The sequence below is a fragment of the Muscardinus avellanarius genome (assembly GCF_963383645.1).
Source record: "Muscardinus avellanarius genome assembly, chromosome: 18".
Taxonomy (NCBI): domain Eukaryota; kingdom Metazoa; phylum Chordata; class Mammalia; order Rodentia; family Gliridae; genus Muscardinus; species Muscardinus avellanarius.
The window spans coordinates 45,504,648-45,526,738 of NC_137804.1; positions in this window are offsets into that span (position 1 = coordinate 45,504,648).

Sequence of the window (22,091 nt, forward strand, 5' to 3'; positions counted from 1 at the left end):
GGACCGCGGCCCCCGAGGGGCTTCGCTGGGGGCCGCGGAGGCCGGCGCGGGTCCCGACGCCCAGACCCAGGCTAGAACCGGGTCCGGGAAGCGGGCCGCGGCGGGGGCGGGGCCTGGGGGCGGGGCCTGGAGGGGCGGGGCCTGGAGGGGCGGGGCCTGGAGGGGCGGGGCTGGAGAACCGGCCGGGCGAGGGTGGGGGTGGGGAGGCACCCCTAAAGATGCTCACAAAAGCTTTTCTGCCTTCCCCATGGAGGCCTGCCTTTGAAGGCGCGGGCAGGCGCGTCTCGCTCTTCGTTTATGAGGGAGATCTGTACCAAAGGATGGGGTTGCCACCTCGATCCAAAAGGGACCCCCCCCAAAAAAAAAAAAAAATCCCGGGCTGAGTTCTTCACCACGAGGGTGCCCAGTGAGTCTCCTCGGAGCAGGCTGTTATTAGTGTAATGGCATAGTTTCTGTCGAAAGGTGGGAGTCATCAAGATTCCGCCTGCAAGCTGGGGCGTGGTGGTGCACGCCTGCAAATCCCAGCTCCTTGGCAAGCCGAGAGAGGAGAAGGGCAAGTTTTAAGCGCGCCCTGGGCAATTTAGTGCGATGGCATCTCAAAAGGAAGAGAGCTAGGGGTGTTGCTCGGCGGTACAGCGCTTGCCTAGCAGGTGCAGGGGTCCCGGGTTCAATACCAGAACTGCAAAAAAGAGAGAGAGAGAGAGAGAGAGAGAGAGAGAGAGAGAGAGAGAGAGAGAGAGAGAGAGAGAGAGAGGAAGCCAGGTTTGTGGCCCACGCTTGTAATCCCAGTGCTTGGGAGGCTGAGACAGGGGACATCGCAGGTTGGAAGACAGCCTCAGCAAAGAGTGGGACTCATCAACCTAGCCAGACCCTGTCTCAAAATAAAATATAATATAGGACTGGGGGTGTAGGTCAGAGGGAGAACACTCCTTGGTTCAATTCCAAGTGCCACAGCAAAGAAAGAAAACAAAAATAAGCCAGGCGCAGTGGCACACGCTTGTAACCCCAGCATTCGGGAGGCTGAGACAGGAGGATCGCAGGTTTGCTGTCAGCCTCAGCTACTTAGTGAACACCGTTTCAAAATAATAAGAGCCAGGCGCGGTGGCACACGCTTGTAACCCCAGCATTCGGGAGGCTGAGACAGGAGGATCGCGGTTCCCGGACAGCCTCAGCTACTTAGTGAGGCCCTCCACAACTTAATAAGACCATTTCAAAATAAGGAATAAAAAATAGGGCTGGGAGTATAGATCAGAGGTCGAATGCCCCTGGGTTCCATCACAGTAACACACACACACAAAAAAAAAAAAAAAAATTTCTGAAACAAGGTCTCCATAGGTCCACAAGAGTCTCACTGCTTGCTGAGGCTTCTCTCAAACCCGCAGGGTTAGGGTTAGGGTTAGGACTCACAGGCGTGCGCCACCAGGCCTGGTTAGGAGTGTGACTTTAACCTGGAGCCCTGGGCAAGATGGCCAGACCCCCTCACTCCTGAACCCAGGCTTACCCCTCTCCCCCAGTCTGGCCTCTTAGTCCCTAAGGTCTAAGGGATTTAGTACTGATCCTAAGTAGTTACCCATCTTACCACCAGGGCTTAGTTTAAACAAAAGAGCTACCCACTGATAAGATACTGAAAGCCCCAGCAGGACCCTGCAGGTGACCAAAACACCCTAATCCATCCTGTGTGTGTGTGTGTGTGTGTGTTTGTGTGTGTGTGTGTGTGTGTGTGTGTGTGAGACTGTGATGGAACCCAGGGACATTCTACCTCCGAGCTTCACACCCAGCCCTGTGTTTTAGTCTTTATTTGGGATTTTTTTTCTTTTTTTTTTTTGTGGTACTGGGGTGGAACCCAGAGGCCTCCTACCTCCGGGCTATCCTCCCAGACCTATTTTCTATTTTATTTGGAAACAGGGTCTCACTAAGTTGCTGAGAGCCTCACTAAGTAGCTGAGGCTGGCTTTGAACTTGTGCGATCCTCCTGTCTCAGCCTCCCAAGCGCGGGGATTACAAGCGTGCGCCACCACGCCCGGCCTTAGCCTTTATTTTGAAACAGGGTCTCGCTGAGTTGCAGAGGACTTCGCAAAGTAGCTGAGTCTGTCTTGGATCCGCGATTCTTCCGTCTCAGCCTCCCAAAAGCTGGAATTACAGGCGTGCGCCACGACGCCGGGCTTAGAAATGAAAATTTAAAAATAGGGCTGGGGTTGTAGCTCAGATGTAGAATGTTCGATCTGTAATACTGTAACTGAATGCTGGTAGCTGCCCCAATTTTCTGAATTAAATAATTGGGACAGGCCTTTGGGAAGAATTAAAAAAGAACTGTATTGATTTGCAAGTACACAGAAGAAGTCAGTGAAAGCAGAGTTCAAAATCAAACCCTCGCCGGGCATGGTGGCGCACGCTTGTCATCCCTGCGCTTGGGAAGTGGAGACAGATGATCGCGCAGGTTGGAAGCCAGCCATGCTAGCTTAAAAGACCCTGTTTCAAAAAAAAAAAAAAAAAAAAAAAGTATAAAATAGGTCTAGGAGTGTAACCCGGAGGTAGAAGGGTTTCCAGGAGCCCCAGTACCACCAAAACACACACACACACACACACACACACACACACCCTCAAGGCAGGTGTGGTGGCGCACACTTGTCATCTAAACACTTAGGAGAATGCCGGGCGTGGTGGCGCACACTTGTAATCCCCGCACTTGGGAGGCAGAAACAGGAGGATCGCGCAGGTTCGAAGCCAGCCGCGCGCGCTGGCTTAGGAGACCCTGTTTCCAAATAAAAATATAAAAATATAAAAAATATAAAAAATATAAAAAATAAAAATATAAAAAAGTAGCCCGGAGGTAGAAGGGCTCCCAGGAACCCCAGTACCACCAAAATAAATAAATAAATAAACACTTGGGAGGCTGAGACAGGAGAACCAAAGATTCATGCACGGCCTCAGCAACTTAGCCTTCCACAATTTAGTGAGGTCATGTTTCAAAATTAAGACTAAAAACTAGGTGTGGCGCCAGGAGTGGTGGCACACACTTGTCATCACAGCATTCGGGAGGCTGAGACGGAGGATCACGGTTCGCGGACAGCCTCAGCTACTGAGTGAGGCCCTCTGCGACTCACTGAGACCCGGTTTCAAAATAAAGAATAAAAAATAGGGCAGGGGGTGTAGCTCGGAGGTTGAATGGCCCTGGGTTCCATCCCCAGACCTGCAAAAAAAAAAAAAAATTATTAAACATTTTTATATGTTTAAGGTTCAGACACAATGCATATTGTATAAAAGCATTTGCTGTTTGTTTACCTTGAATATAATGAACCCATATATCTTCAACTTTATAAATCTTTATTTTTGTGTGTGTGTGTTTGATACTGGGGGTGGAACCCAGAGGCTTTCTACCTCCGGGCTATCCTCCCAGACCTATTTTATATTTTATTTGGAAACAGGGTCTCACTAAGTTGCTGAGAGCCTCACTAAGTAGCTGAGGCTGGCTTCGAACCCGTGCGATCCTCCTGCCTCAGCCTCCCAAGCGCGGGGATGACAAGTGTGCGCCACCACACCTGTCTTTACAAAGCTTTATATAACATTTAGATAAAGTTGATATAAATAGCATATTCTGTCCTTAGATGTATACATGTTTGTAGTTACAGATATATAGGATGTCAAATACACTGAAACAATTCAAAATAATAGTTTATGTAGCCTGAATTACAAAGTAGTAAAAAATTTTTTTTGGCAGTACTGGTGATGGAATCCACCCCCAGCCCTATTTTTTATTTTTATTTTATTTATTTATTTATTTATTTATTTATTTATTTATTTATTGTGGTACTGGGGTTCCTAGAAACCCTGCTACCTCCGGACTACACTCCCAGACCTATTTTTATACTTTTATTTGGTCTCTTAAGCCAGAAAGACTGGCTTCAAATCTGTGCCATCCTCCTGTCTCCACCTCCTAAGCGCGGGGATGACTAGCGTGCGCCACCACGCCCGGCTTATTCTTTATTTTGAAACAGGGTCTCGCTGAGTTGCAGAGGGCCTCACTAAGTAGCTGAGGCTGTGTGAACTGCGATCCTCCGGTCTCAGCCTCCCGAATGCTGGAATTATAAGCATGCGCCACCATGCTCGGCATACAGTTGTAAATTTAACAGGCTGTGAAACACATATACACTTAAAACCCAACTCTGTTAAGATTCAAAGTTTTTAACTAATCAAGGTCCTAAAAAAGTAAACACAAGCAATTATCTCAATAAAACATAAAACCCTTTTTAATAACATTTGTAAATGCTACTAAAAGCAGAAAACCTTATTGTTTCAAATCTAGATGGCAGAAACAGCAGAAACAGGAAGTCGCCTTAATAAACTACAGGGTTTTTTTTCTCTAGGCTAATTTTTATAGAACTTTGCAAATATCATGTCAGTGACTTATGAAAACACAATTGTTTTAAACATAGAATGAATGAACTAAATGTGAGTTTAAGAGCCAGGCATGGTGGCTCAAACTTGTAATCCCAGCATATGGGAAGCTGAGACAGGAGGAACAGGCAGATTAGAAGCCAGCCTCAGCTACTTAGTGAGGCCCTTTGCAACTCAGTGAGACCCTGTTTCAAAAACTAAGACTAAGTAAAAGATGGGACTGGGAGTGTCACTCAGAGATAGAGTGCCCCTGGGTTCCATCCCCAGTACTGGGAAAAAAAAAAATGTGACTTTTAGGAAATGCTTTTAAATTCCTGTGTGTGCGCGCGCACGTGTGTGATATGTGTCATTGAGAATTGAACCCAGGGGCATTCTACCTCTGAGTTCAACCCCCAGCCCCATTTTTTGTTTTATTTTTTATTTTGAAATAGGTCTCACTAATTTGCAGAGGGCCTCACAAGTTGCTGAGGCTGACTACAAAACTCCTCCCAAGGGAACATCAGTGGGGACTGATGACGTGCCCCCCCATTTCTTACAGAAAATAGATAACAAAACTACCATTCCTGAACATATACATAGGCAAAGTATCCAAAGGGCCCACAAATGAATCAGTGGCAATCTCCAAATGACCAACAAGCCAGTGGGAAAATAACCCATGCCCACCAGGGGACAAGGATGCCCAGAGGGGATTCCCTACTTCCCACTTAACTGTGACTCCAACACGGGAGAGACCACAAAAGCTCCCACAGAGAGCCGGGCACGTTGGCGCACGCCTGTAATCCCAGTGCGTGGGAAGCAGAGGCGGGAGGATCACAGTTCAGACATTCAGCTACTTAGTGAGGCCCTCCACAACTCAGTGAGACCCTGTTTCAAAATAAAGAATAAAAAATAGGGCTGGGGGTGTAGCTCGGAGGCGTAACGCCCCTGGATTCAATCCCCAGACCTGAAAAAAAAAAAAAAACTTCCCACAAGGAAACCAACCAGATGCCCCCCACCCATCAGAAAAGGGGACGCAAGTGTGAGGAATTCCAGGGCTCAGAGTGCACTCCGAGGGGAATGCACCCAAATGGCCAAAGTTCGGGCGCTGGCCACAATTTACTGCATTCAGCTCCCTTCCTCCCAAATCCACCTGAGTGGCAGAGGGGGCTGTACCGGCTCAGGGCGAGGAAAGTCAGGATTCCCCAAGGAGAAAGGAACCTTGGCTGCTGCCGGGCGTTTTCAGTCTCCCCTCCTGCCCCCGTGGGAGAGCACCCTGTCCAAACAGTGCTTGCACAGGCAACCTTCCTTGTCTCCCAAATGCGGGGCAGCGGCTCTCTACCCGTCCTCCCAGCTCACCCGCTCGGCTCACCCAGAGGGAGTACGGGGTGTCTTGGAGTTGCCAGGCTGCTAGGAGCCAGAGGGGCACTCGGGTCCTGCCGAGGTGACCAGACCCATAACCGAATCCGGGTACCTGCTCCCATTTGCCAAGTCAAACAATTGCGACAGACCTCGGGGAAGCAGGAAAGAGGAACGTATCGATTTGCTGCAAACCGGAGAAAGCCAGAGTTCAGAATCAAACCCTGGATTCCCCCCCAACAAAGGAAGGAAGGGTCTGCTCTCCAGGACCACGTGGGCTGGTCAGAAGAGACGCAGCTGGTGTCTAAACTGCACTTGTATGGCTCCGCCTCACCCACAGGTGCCCCGTGCCCAGGCTTCTCTTCTCTGGTCAGTAAACTACTCAGAGCCTGTTACTCGTTAAAAAAGGGGAGGTGGAGAGGGACAGGAGGAAAAGCGTCAGCTTTAAAACAGGCCATCTGTTAGCAGCCAGGGCCGGAAGCAGGCAGCCGTTAGAGTACCACAAAAAAAAATATATATATATATATATATATATACACACACACACATACACACACACACACACACACACAGTTTCTTTATTCTTCCTTTAAGTCTCCTTTTCCTTCTTTGTTTCTTCTATCCTACCTCCAATAGCTTCAGTGAGCTGAACAATATTAGGTATTGCTGAGGGATCCCTGCAAGATGGACTAGGGCATTTTTGTTGTCGTGATCAACTATAAAGCACCCTTTCAAGCCTGATGTGGTGGTGCACACCTGTAATCCCAGTATTTGGGGGACAGAGAGGAGGATTGCAAGTTTGAGGACAGCCTCAGCTGCACCCCCCAGCCCTCTTTTATTTTTATTTTGAAACAGGGTCTCACTCGGTTGATGAGAGTCACACTACTTGCTGAGACTGACCTCAAACCTTCCATCATCCCGTCTCAGCCTCCCAAGTACTGGAATTACAAGTGCCGGCCACGTGCCTGACTTTAGATTTACTTGGAAACATTGTCTCGTTCTATGTGATGGTGCACACTGTAATCCAAGCACTTGGGAGGACGAAACAGTAGGATCACAAGTTCCTGGACAGCCTCAACAATTTAGGCCCTCCACAATTTAGTGAAACTCTGTTTCGTAATAAAAAATAGCCAGGCTAGAAGCCAGGCAGTGGTGGCACACGCTTGTAATCCCAGCATTCAGGAGGCTGAGGTCAGAGGATCGCGGTTCGTGGACAGCCTCAGCTACGTAGTGAGGCCCTCTGCAACTCAGTGAGACCCGGTTTCAAAATAAAGAATAAAAAATAGGGCAGGGGGTGTAGCTCGGAGGTTGAATGCCCCTGGGTTCCATCCCCAGACCCGCAAAAAAAAAAAAAAAAAAAAAAAAAAAAAGCCAGGCTATTTTTTGGTGGTAGCACATGCTTATAATCCCAGCATTCGGGAGGCTGAGACCGGAGGATAGCAGTTCGCAGACAGCCTCAGCTACTTAGTGATGCCCTCTGCAACTCAGTGAGACCCGGCTTTAAAATAAAGAATAAAAAGTAGGGAGGGGGTGTAACTCGGAGGTCAAATGCCCCTGGGTTCCATCCCCAGACCTGCAAAAATAAATAAATAAATATAAGTAAATAGGCCTGGGGGGTGTAGCTTGGAGGTAGAATGGCCCTGGGTTCCACCCCCAGTGCCCCTCCCCACACACACAGCGGATCTCACTGGTTGCTGGGGTCTTGCTAAGTTGCTGAGGTTGTCCAGTAACCTATCATAGTCCCGTCTCCGCCTCCCAAGTCCTGGGAGGACAGTTGTGTGTCGACACGCCCAACTGTGTTTTCGTTTCTTCGTGTGAGTTACAGAGGATTGAACCCAGAGTTCTGTGCAAGCTGCAAACCACTCTACTATCCGCATCATTTGGGGGGGTCAGGAGGGGTACCAGGCACTGAACCAGGAGCAGTCTACCTCCGAGCTACACCTCCAGCCTATTTTTATTATTACTTATTCTGAAACAGGGCCTCACTAAGTTGCTGAGGCCGGTCACGAACTCGACATTCTCTTGTCTCAACCTCCCAAGTACTGGGATTAAAACGTGTGCCACCATGCCCGGCTCTCCTGATTCCTTTTTAAGTATTGCTTTTTTTTTTTTTTTTTTTTTTTTTTTAAACAGGATCTTCCTAATTGCTAGGCTGGCCTGAAACTTGCAATCCTCTTGCCTCTACCTCCCAGGCAGCTGGGATCACAGGTGTATGCCACCACAACCGGTTTATCAAGATGATTTATATCAGGAAATTCCTTTTTTTGTTTTTTAATTCATATGTAGCCGGATATGGTGGCACATGCCTGTAATTCCAGCATTCGGGAGGCTGAGACCAGAGGTTCACGGTTCTAGGACATCCTCAGCTACTTTGTGAGGCCCTTTGCAACTCAGTGAGACCCTGGTTCAAAAATAAACAATAAAAAATAGGGCTGGGAGTATAGCTTGGAGGTTCAATGCCCCTGGGTTTCACCCCAGTACCCCCCCAAAAAATTTTTTTTCATCTTAGCTGATCTATGCCCAAAATAGAATCTTTTAAGCAATGGATAGTAAAACAATGTGAAATTTCAGCAGAAATATACTGAAAGTGAGACGTACTGCTGGGCATGATGACAGGCACCATTAATTCCATGACTTGGGAGGCCGACACTGGATGACCCAGGTTCAAAGCCAGCCTCGGCAACTTCGTGAGACTTTCAGAAACTTGGCGATACCCTGTTTTCAAATAAAAAATAAGATGGGCTGGGGTGTAGCTCAGAGTTAGAAGGCTCCTGGGTTCAATCCCTAGCACTACAATATATCAAGGCATGATGGTACATGTTTGTAATTCCAGTACTTGGAAAGCTGAGACAGAAGGATTAAAGATTTGAAGCCAGCCTTAGCAACTTACTGAGATCGTCAGCAACCTAGTGAGACCCTGTTTCAACAGATAAAATAAGCCAGGCGTGGTGGCGCACCCTTGTCATCCCAGCATTCAGGAGGCTGTGACCGGAGGATCGCGGTTCACAGACAGCCTCAGCTACTTAGTGAGGCCCTTTGCAACTCAGTGAGATCCTGTTTCAAAATAAAGAATAAAAAATACGGCTGGGGTGTAGCTTGGAGATAAAAGCCCTTGGGTTCCATCCCCAGTACCACACATACAAACAAAACATAATGACATAGCCAGGCGTGGTGTCACACACCTGTAACCTCGGTACTTGGGAGGCTTAGACAGGAGGTGCCAGGCCTGAATGAAATTGGTTCAAGGTCTCTCTCAGTAAGTAGAAAGGCCCACAGCAACTTAGCAAGGCCTGATTAAAAAGAAAAAATATATATGGCTCGGGATACAGCTCATAGGTAGAATGCCCCTGGGTTCCATCCCAATGCCAATAACATAATAACCAGCAGTGGCAGCAGCAGCAGCAGCCAGGCGTGGTGGCGCACGCTTGTAATCCCCGCGCTTGGGAGGCTGAGACAGGAGGATTGCGCAGGTTCGAAGCCAGCTTCAGCTGGTTTAAGAGACCCTGTTTCCAAATAAAATATAAAATAGGTCTCGGAGTGTAGCCCGGAGGTAGGCCCCTGGGTTCCATCCCAAGTACCATACACACACAAAAAAAAAATCATCATCATCATCATTCTTTATAACTGGTTGCCTTTTTTAAAACAAAAATTTAAAACATTTATTCTTGCTGGGCGTGGTGGCGCACACTTGTAATCCCAGCACTTGGGAGGCTGAGACAGGTGGATCGCACAGGTTCGAAGCCAGCCTCAGCTACTTAGTGAGGCTCTCAGCAACTCAGTGAGACCCTGTTTCCAAATAAAATATAAAAATAGGTTTGGCAGTGTAGACCAGAGGTAGAAGGCCCCTGGGTTCCATCCCCAGTACCACAAAAAAATAATTGTTTTTAAACATTGTGTGTGTGTGTGTGTGTGTGTGTGTGTGTGGTGCTGGGGATAGAACCCAGGGCAGTCTACCTCTAAGCTACACCCCAGCCCTATCTTATTCCTTTATTTTGAAACAGGTCTCACTAGGTTGCTGAGTCTGGCCGCGAACTTGCGATCCTCCCGTCTCAGCCTCCCTGGGACTGGGAATACAAGCGTGCGCCACCACGTCGGCTGAAAGTATACTTCTCAAAAGAGATAAAGAGCAGTGGCTGTTTTATACTTTTGCAAACTTCATTAATGTCTGCAGCACAAAAGATGACTGGATGCTCGTCTGAGCGTCTTCATTCAGTCTGCTGTGATGGGTTCTGGTTGAAGATAACGAACAAATATAATATTATATATCCCAGCGCGCGGTGGAGACAAGAGCTGCTCAATACCCTCTACAGAGAATCCTGTGTATTCTGTGCTGTGTTTGTGGTGCTAGGGGTGGAACCAGGGTGTTCTACCTCCAAGCTATACCCTCCTACCCCTATTTTACATTTTACTTTGAAACAGGACCTCAGTAAGTTGCTGAGGCTGGCTGCCAACCTGCAGGACTCCACGTCAACCTCTCAAGTACTAGGGTTACAACTTGGCCACCAGGCCCAGCTTTTGTGGGAGGGGGGGAGGAGTACTGGGAATTAAACTCATGGCATTCTACCTCTGAGCTATATTCCCATCCCATTTTTTTATTTTTTATTTTTTATTTATTTATTTTTCTTTTATTGCGGTACTGAGGATTTGAACTCAGGGGCATTTTACCTCCGAGCTCCACCTCCAGCCCTATTTTTTCATTCTTTACTTTGAAACAGGGTCTTACTAAGTTGCCGAGGGCCTCACTAAGTAGCTGAGGCTAGCCTGAAACCTGCAATTCTCCTATCTCAGCCTCCCAGATACTGAAATTACAAGCGGGCACCACCATGCCTGGCTTTATTTTGTATTTTGAAACAGCGTCTTCCTACATTGCTGAGGCTGGTCTCCAGCCTGTAATCCTCCTGTCTCAGCCGTCCAAGTACTGAGATTACAAGCGTGAGCTATATACCGCCTAGCTCCTAGGTTGATAAGAGTCTATATGCTGAGGCTGTCCTTGAACCTGCAATCCTTCTACCTCAGCCTCCCAAGTACTGAGATTACAAGCTTTCACCATCACACACCAGCTCTGAGGTGGCTTCTTAATTTTTTTTTTTTTTTTTTTTGTGGTGGCGTACACTTGTTTTTTTTTTTTATCCAAAATTAAAAATGATAATCTCACATAACAGTTTCATTTGTCTGATACCAAGCTTTTGATGACTTAAAGATAACATTTCAATATTTCTTTTTGCTTTCTTTCTTACCAGAGAATATTTTTTTCTATTTTTTTTTTAGGTGAAACTATCATATATTTATATATTTATTTTTCAGAAAAAAATCTATCCTAATATGGAATATGGACTCTAGGTACCCAAAACAATCTTGAAAAAGAACAAAGCTAGAAGATATATATTTTCTGATTTCAAACCATATAAAGCTACAATAATTGAAACAGTGTAGTACTATTCTAAAGGCAGATATATAAACCATTGGAGTTAAATAAAAGCCTAGAGCTAAATTCTTCCCTATATTGTCAAGTTATTTTTGACAAGGTTTCCACGAACATTTGGTGGTGGAAATAAAAATCTTTTAACTAAATATTGTTAAAAAATAATAATTACATGGAAAAGAATACAATTGGACCCTTACCTAATCCTATATACAAATATTAACTCAAAATAGATAATAGACCTAAATATAAATCTTAAGACTATAAACTTTTAGGAGAAAATCTGGGTCATTAAACCTCACAACATTGAAATTGGCAGTGATTTCTTGGATATGATTTCAATGGCACAGGCAACAGAGGAGTATACAAACTCCCTAAAAAATAAAAAAAAAAATTGTATATCCAAAGACAATGTAAACAGAGTTAACAGTTACTAATAGAATGGGATGAGGTGGCTTCTTAAAAAGAAATCTAGGGCCAGGCATGGTGGCACAGACCTGTAATCCCAGTACTTGGAAGACTGAGACAGGAGGATCACAGGCTTGAGGCCAGCTTCAGCAATTTATAGAGGCCCTCAGCAATTTAGCAATCCCTGCTTTACAAAATGAAAAAGGGCTGGGGGCGCATACTTGTAATCCCAGTACTCAGAAGGCTGAAACTGGAGGACCTCAGGTTCACGGCCGGCCTCAGCTACTCAGTGAGGTCCTCTGCAACTCAGTGAGACCCTGTTCCAAAATAAAGAAGAAAACGGGCCGGGCGTGGTGGCGCACGCTTGTGATCCCCGCGCTTGGGAGGCAGAGACAGGAAGATCGTGCAAGTTCGAAGCCAGCCTCAGCTGGTTGAAGAGACCCTGTCTCCAAATAAAATATAAAATGGGTCTGGGATTATAGCCCAGAGGTAGAAGGCCCCTGGGTTCCATTCCCAGTACCACCAAAAAAAAAAAAAAAAGAATAAAACGGGGCTGGAGGTGTAGCTCAGAGGTAGAATGCCCCTGGTTCCATCCCCAGTACAAGAAAGAAAGAAAGAAAGAAAGAAAGAAAGAAAGAGGAAAAAAGGAAAAGTTCTGGAAGCATAAATTGGAGGCAGAATGCCCTGAGTTCAATCTCCCTCTCCCTCTCCCTTTCTCTTTCACACACACACACACAGCCAGGTGTAGTGAGACACGCTTGTAGTATTAGTACTTGGGAGACTGATCGTAGGTTTTTTACAGGGGGATCGCAGGTTCAAGGACAGCCTCAGCAAGTAGTGGGATTCTCATCAACCAAACAAGAACCTGTTTCAAAATAAAAATTCAAAGCCGGGCGAGGCGGCGTGCGCTTGTAATCCCCGCGCTTGGGAGGCAGAGACAGGAGGATCGCGCAGGTTTCCTGGAGGCGCACGCTTGCCATCCCAGCATTCAGGAATGATTCAGGAGGCTGGGACCGGAGGATCACGGTTCACGGACAGCCTCAGCTACTTAGTGAGGCCCTCTGCAACTCAGGGAGACTCTGTTTCAAAATAAAAAAAAAATAAATGGGGCAGGGGGTGTAGCTCAGAGGTCGAATGCCCCTGGGTTCCATCCCCAAACCCTCAAAAAAAAAAAAAAAAAAAAATTAGAGACGGGCGTGGGGGCGCACGCTTGTAATCCCCGCTTGGGAGGCTGAGACAGGAGGATCGCGCAGGTCTTGAAGCCAGCCACGCTGGCTTAAAAGACTCTGTTTCCAAATAAAATATAAAATAGGTCTGGGATTGTAGCCCGGAGGTAGAAGGGTTCCATCCCCAGTACCACCAAAAACTAAAATTAAAAAAAAAAAAATTTTTTTTAATTAAAATTAAATAGGACTGGACTGGAAGTGTAGTTTGAAAGTAGACTGCCCTTGGGTTCAATCCCCAGTGGCACAGAAAAAGAAAAAAGGAAAAGAAAAAAAAAAAGATCAAAGGCGCCTAGGGCCAAGATTCAAAGCAGCCCGTCTCTGTTGCTACCCTTTTGGGGGCAAGAAGACGGGAGGCTGGATCTCCCTCAATTGCCCAGACTCGTCTTCAGAGGTGGAGACTCTTAAGTAGCCAGTGGCTGGGATCACAGGCGTGCCCCACCACGCCCAGCTTCTGTTGTGAGCTCTGATGAAAGGGGCGCCCAGAATTCCGCAGCACAGAAGCACATTTGGCCAGCGTCTGCGGGAGGCGGAGGCTCGGTTGCTGGTGGAGTCTGGAGCCGAGCTTACAGGCCTGGGGTTTACATCAGCGTCGGGGGCTTGCCTAGCAGGCAGAACCCCGGGCTTTGATCCCCAGTACTACAAACAAACAAAACGGAAGCCTGGCCAAATAAGCAGAAAACTTGGCAAAATCACACCTCCATTTCTTACCCACAGAAACTGCCAAGTAACCTTTTTTTCCCCCTGCTGGGGATGGAACCGCCGCCTCAAGTATGCCGGGCTCTCCCAGGGAGTCACACCCCCAGCCTAATTGCTGGTATTCTGAGCCACTGAGCTTGTAGAAACCACAGCAAGCTACCACAACCTGCAAATTATTGCTTCTCTTTCTGGAAGAGAATTCCATTAGACAAAGATAACAGAACTGCATTTTTCTTTTTTTTCTGTTAAGGGAAGTTTGGATTTTTTTTTCTATGTAAAGATATTTTCAAATCAAGCTCCTGTGAATAGCCTTTTGCCTCTCTTTTGTGTGTGGGGGGAGCGGTACTGGGGACTAAACCAGGGCCTCTACCACTGACCTGCATTCCTAGCCCTTCCTAAGTGATTACAGGCTGGCTTCAAACCTGTCACCCTCCTGTCTCATCCTCCCAAGTACTGGGATTACAGGCGTACTCCGCCACACCCAGCTAATTTACTGTTCTAAAAAAAAATCACAGCCAGAGCCAGGCGTGGTGACACACTCTTATAACTCCAGTATTGGAGAAGCTAAGACAAGGAGGATGGCAGGCTCACAGCCCGCCTCAGCAATTTCAGCAATTTAGCAAGGCCCCCTTCAACTTAGTGAGAACCTATTTCAGAATAAAAAAGATGAGCCAGGCGTGGAAGCGCACACTTATCATCTCAGCATTTGGGAGGCTAAAACAGGAGGATCGCGGGTCGCGGACAGCCTCAGCTACTTAGGCCCTTTGCAACTCAGTGAGACTCTGTTTCAAAAAAAATAAAAGAATAAAAAAATAGGGCTGGGGGGGTGTAGCTCGGAGAGAGAATGCCCCTGGGTCCCATCCCCAGTACCACACACACATAAAGTATAAGTATATAAATCCCCGTCCATCACAGCTGGGTGGCCCACACCTGTAACTCTAGCTACTGGCTGAGCGAGGGGGATCACAAGTTGAGGCCAGCCCGGGCAATTTAGACAGACTGTGTCTCCAAATAACACATGAAAAGGCTCAGGGTCTTTTCTTTCTGTAGTTCAGTAATAAAAAACCCAACAACAAAGCAAAAGCAATGCAGAAGGAAGAAGCCGGAGGCTTAGCTGGGCGGCCGTGCAGGCTGAGCATCCAATCTCAGACAGCACGCCCCTCCGGCCCCCACAGGCAAATCCCCAGACAAGTAAGAAACCTCTCAACCTGAAAAGACACAATCACCCTCCATCCATCACAGTAAGCCCTGGGTTTCTTTTTCCCTCCTTCCCTGCCTCCTTCCCTTCCTTACCTGGTACCGAGGATTGATAAGAGGCTTTCTACCTCCCAGGTACACCCCAACCCTATTATTTATTATTATTTTTTAATTTCATGGTGCTTAGGATGGAACCCAGGGACATTCTACCTTTGAGCTACACCCCCAGCCAGCCCTATTTTATTATTTTATTTTGAAACAGGGTCTCACGAAGCTGCGGAGGACCTTGATATACATTGCTGAGGCTAGCCGGGCGCGGTGGCGCACGCTTGTCATCCCAGCATCGGGGAGGCTGAGACCGGAGGATCGCGGTTCGCAGACAGCCTCAGCTACTTAGTGAGGCCCTCTGCAATTTAGTGAGACCCCGTTTCAAAATAAAGAATACAAAATAGGGCAGGGGGTATAGCTCGGAGGTTGAATGCCCCTGGGTCCTATCCCCAGACCCACAAAATACATAAATAAATAAAAATTAAAAAATAAATTGTTGAGGCTGAGCTGGGGTGTGGTAGCACAAGCTTGTAATCCCAGCATTTGGGAGGCCGAGACAGGAGGATTGTGGTTCACGGACAGCCTCAGCTACTTAGTGAGGTCCTTTGCAACTCTGAGATCCTGTTTTTAAACATAAAAAATACTAGAAAATAGAGCTGGGGGTGTAGCTCAGGGGTACAATGCCCCTGGGTTCCATCCCCAGTATGGCAAAAAAAAAATAAAAATAAAAAAGAATAAAAAATAGGTCTGAGGATGCAGCTTGGAGGTAGAATGCCCCTGGGTTCCATCCCAGTACCTCAATAAATAAATAAATAAATTGCTGAGGCTGGCCGCCAACCAGCCACCCTCCTCTCTGGTACTGGGATTCCAGGCGTCGCCGCCACACCCTGGCAGCCCTGGGGTTTGCCCCGTAGGTGTCTGCAAGTCGGTCCTGTTCCTCGGGATTGCCAGTTTCTCAGCTTCTGCTCAGACGCTGCTGTGCTAAGTAAGCCTCAGGCCCCTGGGCTTGGCGCTGTCTTGCATAAGCGATCCTACACCAGTCCATAGGACTCTCTGCTGCCGTGTAGGTCAGAAGCCGGACATACAGGGGGAAGCTTTACAGAAAAGAAACAGATAATAGGGCTGCTGGTGTAGCTTAGAGGTAGAATGCCGCTGGGTTCCATCCCCAGGACAGCAAATTAAATAAATAAGCAAACACATAAATAAACAGGAAGAGAGAAAAAAAAAAGGAAAACAAGTGTCTTTTTTTTTTTTTTTTTTTGCAGGTCTGGGGATGGAGCCCAGGGGCATTCGATCTCCGAGCTACACCCCCTGCCCTATTTTTTATTCTTTATTTTGAAACCGGGTCTCACTGAGTTGCAGAGGGCCTCGCTAAGTAGCTGAGGCTGTCCGCGAACCGCGATCCTCCGGTCTCAGCCTCCCCGATGCTGGGATGACAAGCGTGCGCCGCCACGCCCGGCTTTATGAGTGTCTTTTTTATCCTAATATTCAGCTACTTCCACCCGAGGCCTACCTGCCGCAGGCGCCAAGCCTCTGGCGATCTCTGAGAAGTTCCAGCACATTCTGCGAGTACCCAACACCAAAGGGAGGCAGAAAATAGCCTTTGCCATCACTGCCATAAGGGCCTGGGGCGAAGGCATGCCCACGCGCAGGCATCGACCTCACGAGGAGCGCTGGAGAGTCACCGAGGACGAGGTTGGACGTGCGACCACCACTGCGCACAGTCCGAGACAGTTTAAGATCCCAGACTGAGCCGGGCCTGATGGCGCAGGCTTGTCATCCCAGCATCCGGGAGGCTGAGACCGGAGGATCGCGGTTCGTGGACAGCCTCGGCTACTACTTAGGCCCTTTGCAACTCAATGAGATCCTGTTTCAAAATAAAAGGATAAAAATAGGGCTGGGGGTATAGCTCAGAGGTAGAATCCCCAGTACCCCCCCCCACACACACACACACAAATCCCAGACTGTTTTTTTTTTGTACTGGGTCAGAAAGATCACAGGGTCGCAGTCAGCCTCAGCAACTTAGTGAGGCCCTGTTTCAAATAAATGAATAAAATAGGGGTGGGGCTGTAGCTCAGAAATAGAATGCCCCTCCTTGAGTTCCAGCCCCAGCACCGCTTAATTATTAAGTAAATAAACTGGGTCTACCGTGTATGGGGACCTTGAGGCACTGGTAATGGAGTCTGCTGGGTGGCTCTGGACTGGGCTAGGTAAAACAGAAGGCTCAGGGCCCCCGTGGGAGGGGCTGGGTGCCGCGTAGGGGCACAGTGCTGGCCTAGCGTGCGGCCGGTCCTAGCGTTGATCTGTTGGACCACCCATAAAAAAAAAGGAAAAAAAAAAAAGAAAAAGAAAAGTACAGGGTGCTATAGTTAGCACAGCGGCGGCGTGCAGAGATTTGGGCCCCGCCATGTGCAGAAGCCCTTAATTGATGGCGTTTACTTTGAGAGCGGAATAAGAACCACATTTCCGTAGCGCCCAGCTGTGGCTGGGGGGCTGGTGCCTGGTGGCGATTCTTTTTTTTTTTTTTTTTTTGTGGTTCTATGGATTGAACCCCGGGACATTCTGCCTCTGAGCTACAGCCCCAGCCCTTTTTTTGTTTTTTGTTTTTTTTTCTTGGTTTGAAATGGGCTCACCAGGCTGCTAAAAGTCTTGGTAAGCTGCCAGGGCTGGCCTTGAACCTAGGATCCTTCTGCCTCAGCCTCCCAAGCTCTGACATTACAGGCATGTGTCACCATGCCTGGCTTATTTATTTATTCATCCATTTATTGTGGTACTAGGGATTGAATCCAAGGGCATTTGACCTCTGGACTACACCCTCAGCCCTGTTTCTATTTTTTATTTTTTTATTTTTTTTGTGTGTGTGTGTTATTTATTTATTTATTTATTTATTTATTGGTGGTACTGGGGATGGAACCCTTCTACCTCTGGGCTACACTCCCAGACCTACTATATGTGTATATATATATATATATATATATATATATATATATACACACACACACATATATACATATATATGTATATATATTTATATATTATATATAATATATAGATTATATATAGATATATAGATATATATAGATATATATCTATATATATATTATATATATGTAATATATATATATTTTTTCTTCTACGTCCAGGCTATTTGGAGACAGGGTCTCTTAAGCCAGCGAGGCTGACTCCCAACCAGCGCGATCCTCCTGTCTCCGCCTCCCAAGCGCGGGGATGACAAGCGTGCGCCACCACGCCCGGCCTCTGTTTTATTATTTTTGTGTGCGTGTGGTACTGGACGTTGAGCCCAGGGAATTCCACCTCTGAGCTTCACCCTCACCCCTATTTTATTTTTTACTTTGAGACATTCTTAGGTGGCGGACGTGCTAGGCTGGCCTCGAACCTTCAGTCCTCCTGCCTCAGCCTCCGCAGTCTGGGATGACAGGTGTGTGCCTCCAGCCCAGCTCTCGGTGCTAATGCTGCGTGGCCTGCAGTGAGAAGGCCCGGCCGTGCGCCCTGCAGGACTGCGGGCCGCAGCTCTGGGGCACAGACGGACAGACGGACAGACGGGAGCCCACAGCAGCTGCGTCCTGGAATGTACAGAATTTGTGTCACCGGGAGGAGTGCGAAGCTGCCGGGCTGGTGGGGCGCGGGGAGGGCCCCTGCCGGGAGGAGCCCTTCGAGCCTAGATGTCTGCGCTAGGACGGGGGTGCTCCGCAGGGCGCCTCGTCCTGGCCGTGCTGACCACCAGGCGCCTGGGGCTCAGGAGGAGGCCTGGCCGGACACCTGTGTGCTCCAGGCGGCTTTCCCGTGGCCGGGGCCCAGATACCCAACACGCACCACCGAGGGAAGAGAAGGTGCATCTGGGCTCCGGGCCTGGAGGGTCAGGCCACGGTGGCCGGCCCCCAGAAGAAACTGCTACGGCGGGGCGCGCTGGGGAGAAGCCGCTCGCCGACAGGCCGCAAAGGCAGGCGCAGCCGTGGGGGACGGCGCCAAGGGCGTCCAATTCGCCAGCTGCACGCGGAAACGCTCCTCCGCTCCTCCTCCTCCTCCTCCTCTCTTCCTCCTCCTCCTCCCCTCTTCTCTCCTCCTCCTCTCCTCCTCCTCTCCTCCTCTCCTCCTCCTCTCCTCCTCCTCCTCCTCCTCCTCTCCTCCTCCTCCTCCTCTCCTCTCCTCCTCCTCCTCCTCTCCTCCTCCTCCTCTCCTCCTCCTCCTCCTCTCCTCTCCTCCTCCTCCTCCTCCTCCTCCTCTCCTCCTCCTCCTCCTCCTCCCCTCTACTCCTCCTCCCCTTCTCCTCCTCCTCCTCCTCTCTTCCTCCTCCTCCTCCTCCTCTCTTCCTCCTCCTCCTCCTCTCCTCTCCTCCTCCTCCTCTCCTCTCCTCCTCCTCCTCCTCCTCTCTTCCTCCTCCTCCTCCTCTCCTCTCCTCCTCCTCCTCTCCTCCTCCTCCTCCTCCCCTTCTCCTCCTCCTCCTCCTCCTCCTCTCCTCCTCTCCTTCTCCTCCTCCTCCCCTCTACTCCTCCTCCCCTTCTCCTCCTCTCCTCCTCCTCCTCTCCTCCTCCTCCTCCCCTCTACTCCTCCTCCTCTCCTCCTCCTCCTCCTCTCCTCCTCCTCCTCCTCCTCTCTTCCTCCTCCTCTCCTCTCCTCCTCCTCCTCCTCCTCTCCTCCTCCTCCTCTCCTCCTCCTCCTCCTCCCCTTCTCCTCCTCCTCCTCCTCCTCCTCTCCTCCTCTCCTTCTCCTCCTCCTCCTTCCTCCCTCCTCTCCTCCTCCTCCTCTCCTCCTCCTCCTCCTCCTCCCCACTCCTCTCCTCCTCCTCCTCTCCTTCTCCTCCTCCTCCCCTCTACTCCTCCTCCTCTCCTCCTCCTCCTCCTCTCCTCCTCCTCCTCCTCCCCTTCTCCTCCTCCTCCTCCTCCCCACTCCTCTCCTCCCTCCTCCTCTCCCTCCTCCTCCCCTCTACTCCTCCTCCCTTCTCCTCCTCTCCTCCTCCTCCTCTCCTCCTCCTCCTCCTCCCCTCTACTCCTCCTCCTCTCCTCCTCCTCCTCCTCTCCTCCTCCTCCTCCTCCTCTCCTCTCCTCCTCCTCCTCTCCTCTCCTCCTCCTCCTCCTCCTCCTCCTCCTCTCCTCCTCCTCCTCCTCCCCTTCTCCTCCTCCTCCTCCTCCTCTCCTCCTCTCCTTCTCCTCCTCCTCCCCTTCTCCTCCTCTCCCTCCTCCCCTCTCCTCCTCCTCCTCCTCCCCACTCCTCTCCCTCCTCCTCCTCTCCTTCTCCTCCTCCTCCCCTCTATCCTCCTCCTCTCCTCCTCCTCCTCCTCTCCTCCTCCTCCTCCTCCCCTTCTCCTCCTCCTCCTCCTCCCCACTCCTCTCCTCCTCCTCTCCTTCTCCTCTCCTCCCCTCTACTCCTCCTCCCCTTCTCCTCCTCCTCCTCTCCTCCTCCTCCTCTCCTTCTCCTCCTCCTCCCCTCTACTCCTCCTCCTCCTCCTCCCCACTCCTCTCCTCCTCCTCTCCTTCTCCTCCTCCTCCCCTCTACTCCTCCTCCCCTTCTCCTCCTCCTCCTCTCCTCCTCCTCCTCTCCTTCTCCTCCTCCTCCCCTCTACTCCTCCCTCCCCTTCTTTCCTCCTCCTCCTCCTCCTCCTCCTCCTCCTCCTCCTCCTCCTCTCCTCCTCCTCCTCCCCTCCTCCTCCTCCTCTCCTTCTCCTCCTCCTCCCCTCTACTCCTCCTCCCCTTCTCCTCCTCCTCCTCCTCTCCTCCTCCTCCTCCTCCTCTCCTCCTCCTCCTCCTCCTCCTCCTCCTCTTCTCCTCCTCCTCCTCCTCCCCTCTACTCCTCCTCCCCTCTACTCCTCCTCCCCTTCTCCTCCTCCTCCTCTCTCTGTGGGTCTGGGGATGAAACCCAGGGGCATTCTACCTCCAAGCTACACCCCCAGCCTTTTTTTAGTCTTTATTTTGAAACCGGGTCCCACTGAGTTGCAGAAGGCCTCACTACGTAGCTGAGGCTGGCTGTGAACCGTGATCCTCTGGTCTCAGCCTCCCAAATGCTGGGATCACAAGCGTGCAACACCATGCCCGACTTTGTCCCTTTGCAATTTAGAGAGACCCTATTTCAAGCTAAAATATCTAATAGGGTAGTGTATAGCTCAGAGGTAGAATGCTTCTGGGTTCAATACCCAGTCCAGTAAACAAACAAACAAACAAATCTGAAGAAAGCTGGGCTTGGTGGCACACACCTATAACCCCAGTGCTTGGGAGGTTGAGACAGGATCCCAGGTCCAGTGCCATCCTCAGCAACTTAGTGAGACTCTGTTTTAAAAAGGGCTGGGATAGCCGGGTGTAGTGGTGCACACTTGTCATCCCAGCATTCGGGAGGCTGAGACAGGAGGATCACAGTTCTTGGCCAGCCTCAGCTACTTAGTGAGGCTCTTTGCAACTCAGTGAGACCCTGTTTCAAAATAAAGAATAAAAAATAGGGCTGGGGGTGTAGCTCGGAGGTAGAATGCCCCTGGGTTCCATGGTTCCATTCCTAGTACCTCAAAAAAAAAAAAAAAAAAAAGGCTGGAAGTGTAGCTTAGAGGTAAAATGCCTCTGGATTCAACACACACACACACACACACACACACACACACACACACACACACCCCACAGTCTTGGAAAGGTGCTTGATAAACTGTGCATGGCTGTACATATCTGTAATGTCGGTACTTGGGAGGCTGAGGCAGGAGGATTAGAGGTTTGAGGCCAGCACAGGGCAATTTCTTCAGGCCCTGTTTCAAAATAACAAAAATAAAGTAGAGCTGGGGGTGTGGTTCAGCAGTAGAGCAGCCCTAGGTCCAATTCCCAGTAAAACACACACACACACACACACACACACACACACACACACACACACACACACACACACACGCGTGCTGCCAAGGCTGGCCTACTTTTGCAAGCCACGGTTGCCATAAACTACCGCATACTGAGCGCAGCAGGTCACCACTCTTCTAAGACGCCAGCGCGGCCCAGCAGAGCTTGCGGCTACTGCCACCTGGCGGCCACATCTTTACCCAAGAAGTCCTTTGAACACCTTTTTTTTTTTTTTTTTTTTTGGTCGTACTGGGGGTGGAACCCAGGGGCTTCCTACCCCCGGGCTATACTCCCAGACCTATTTTATATTTTATTTTGAAAAGAGTTCTCACTAAGTAGCTGAGGCTGTCTGCGAACTGCCACCCTCTGGTCTCAGCCTCCCAAGCACGGGGATTACAAGCGTGTGCCACCACGCCCGGCAGCCTCAGCAATTTCGTGAAACCCTGCTTCAAAATAAAAAGTAAAATTGGATTGGGGGGTGTAGCTTAGATGTAGAATGCTTCTAGCTTCAATACACAGTATTACACACAGATTACAC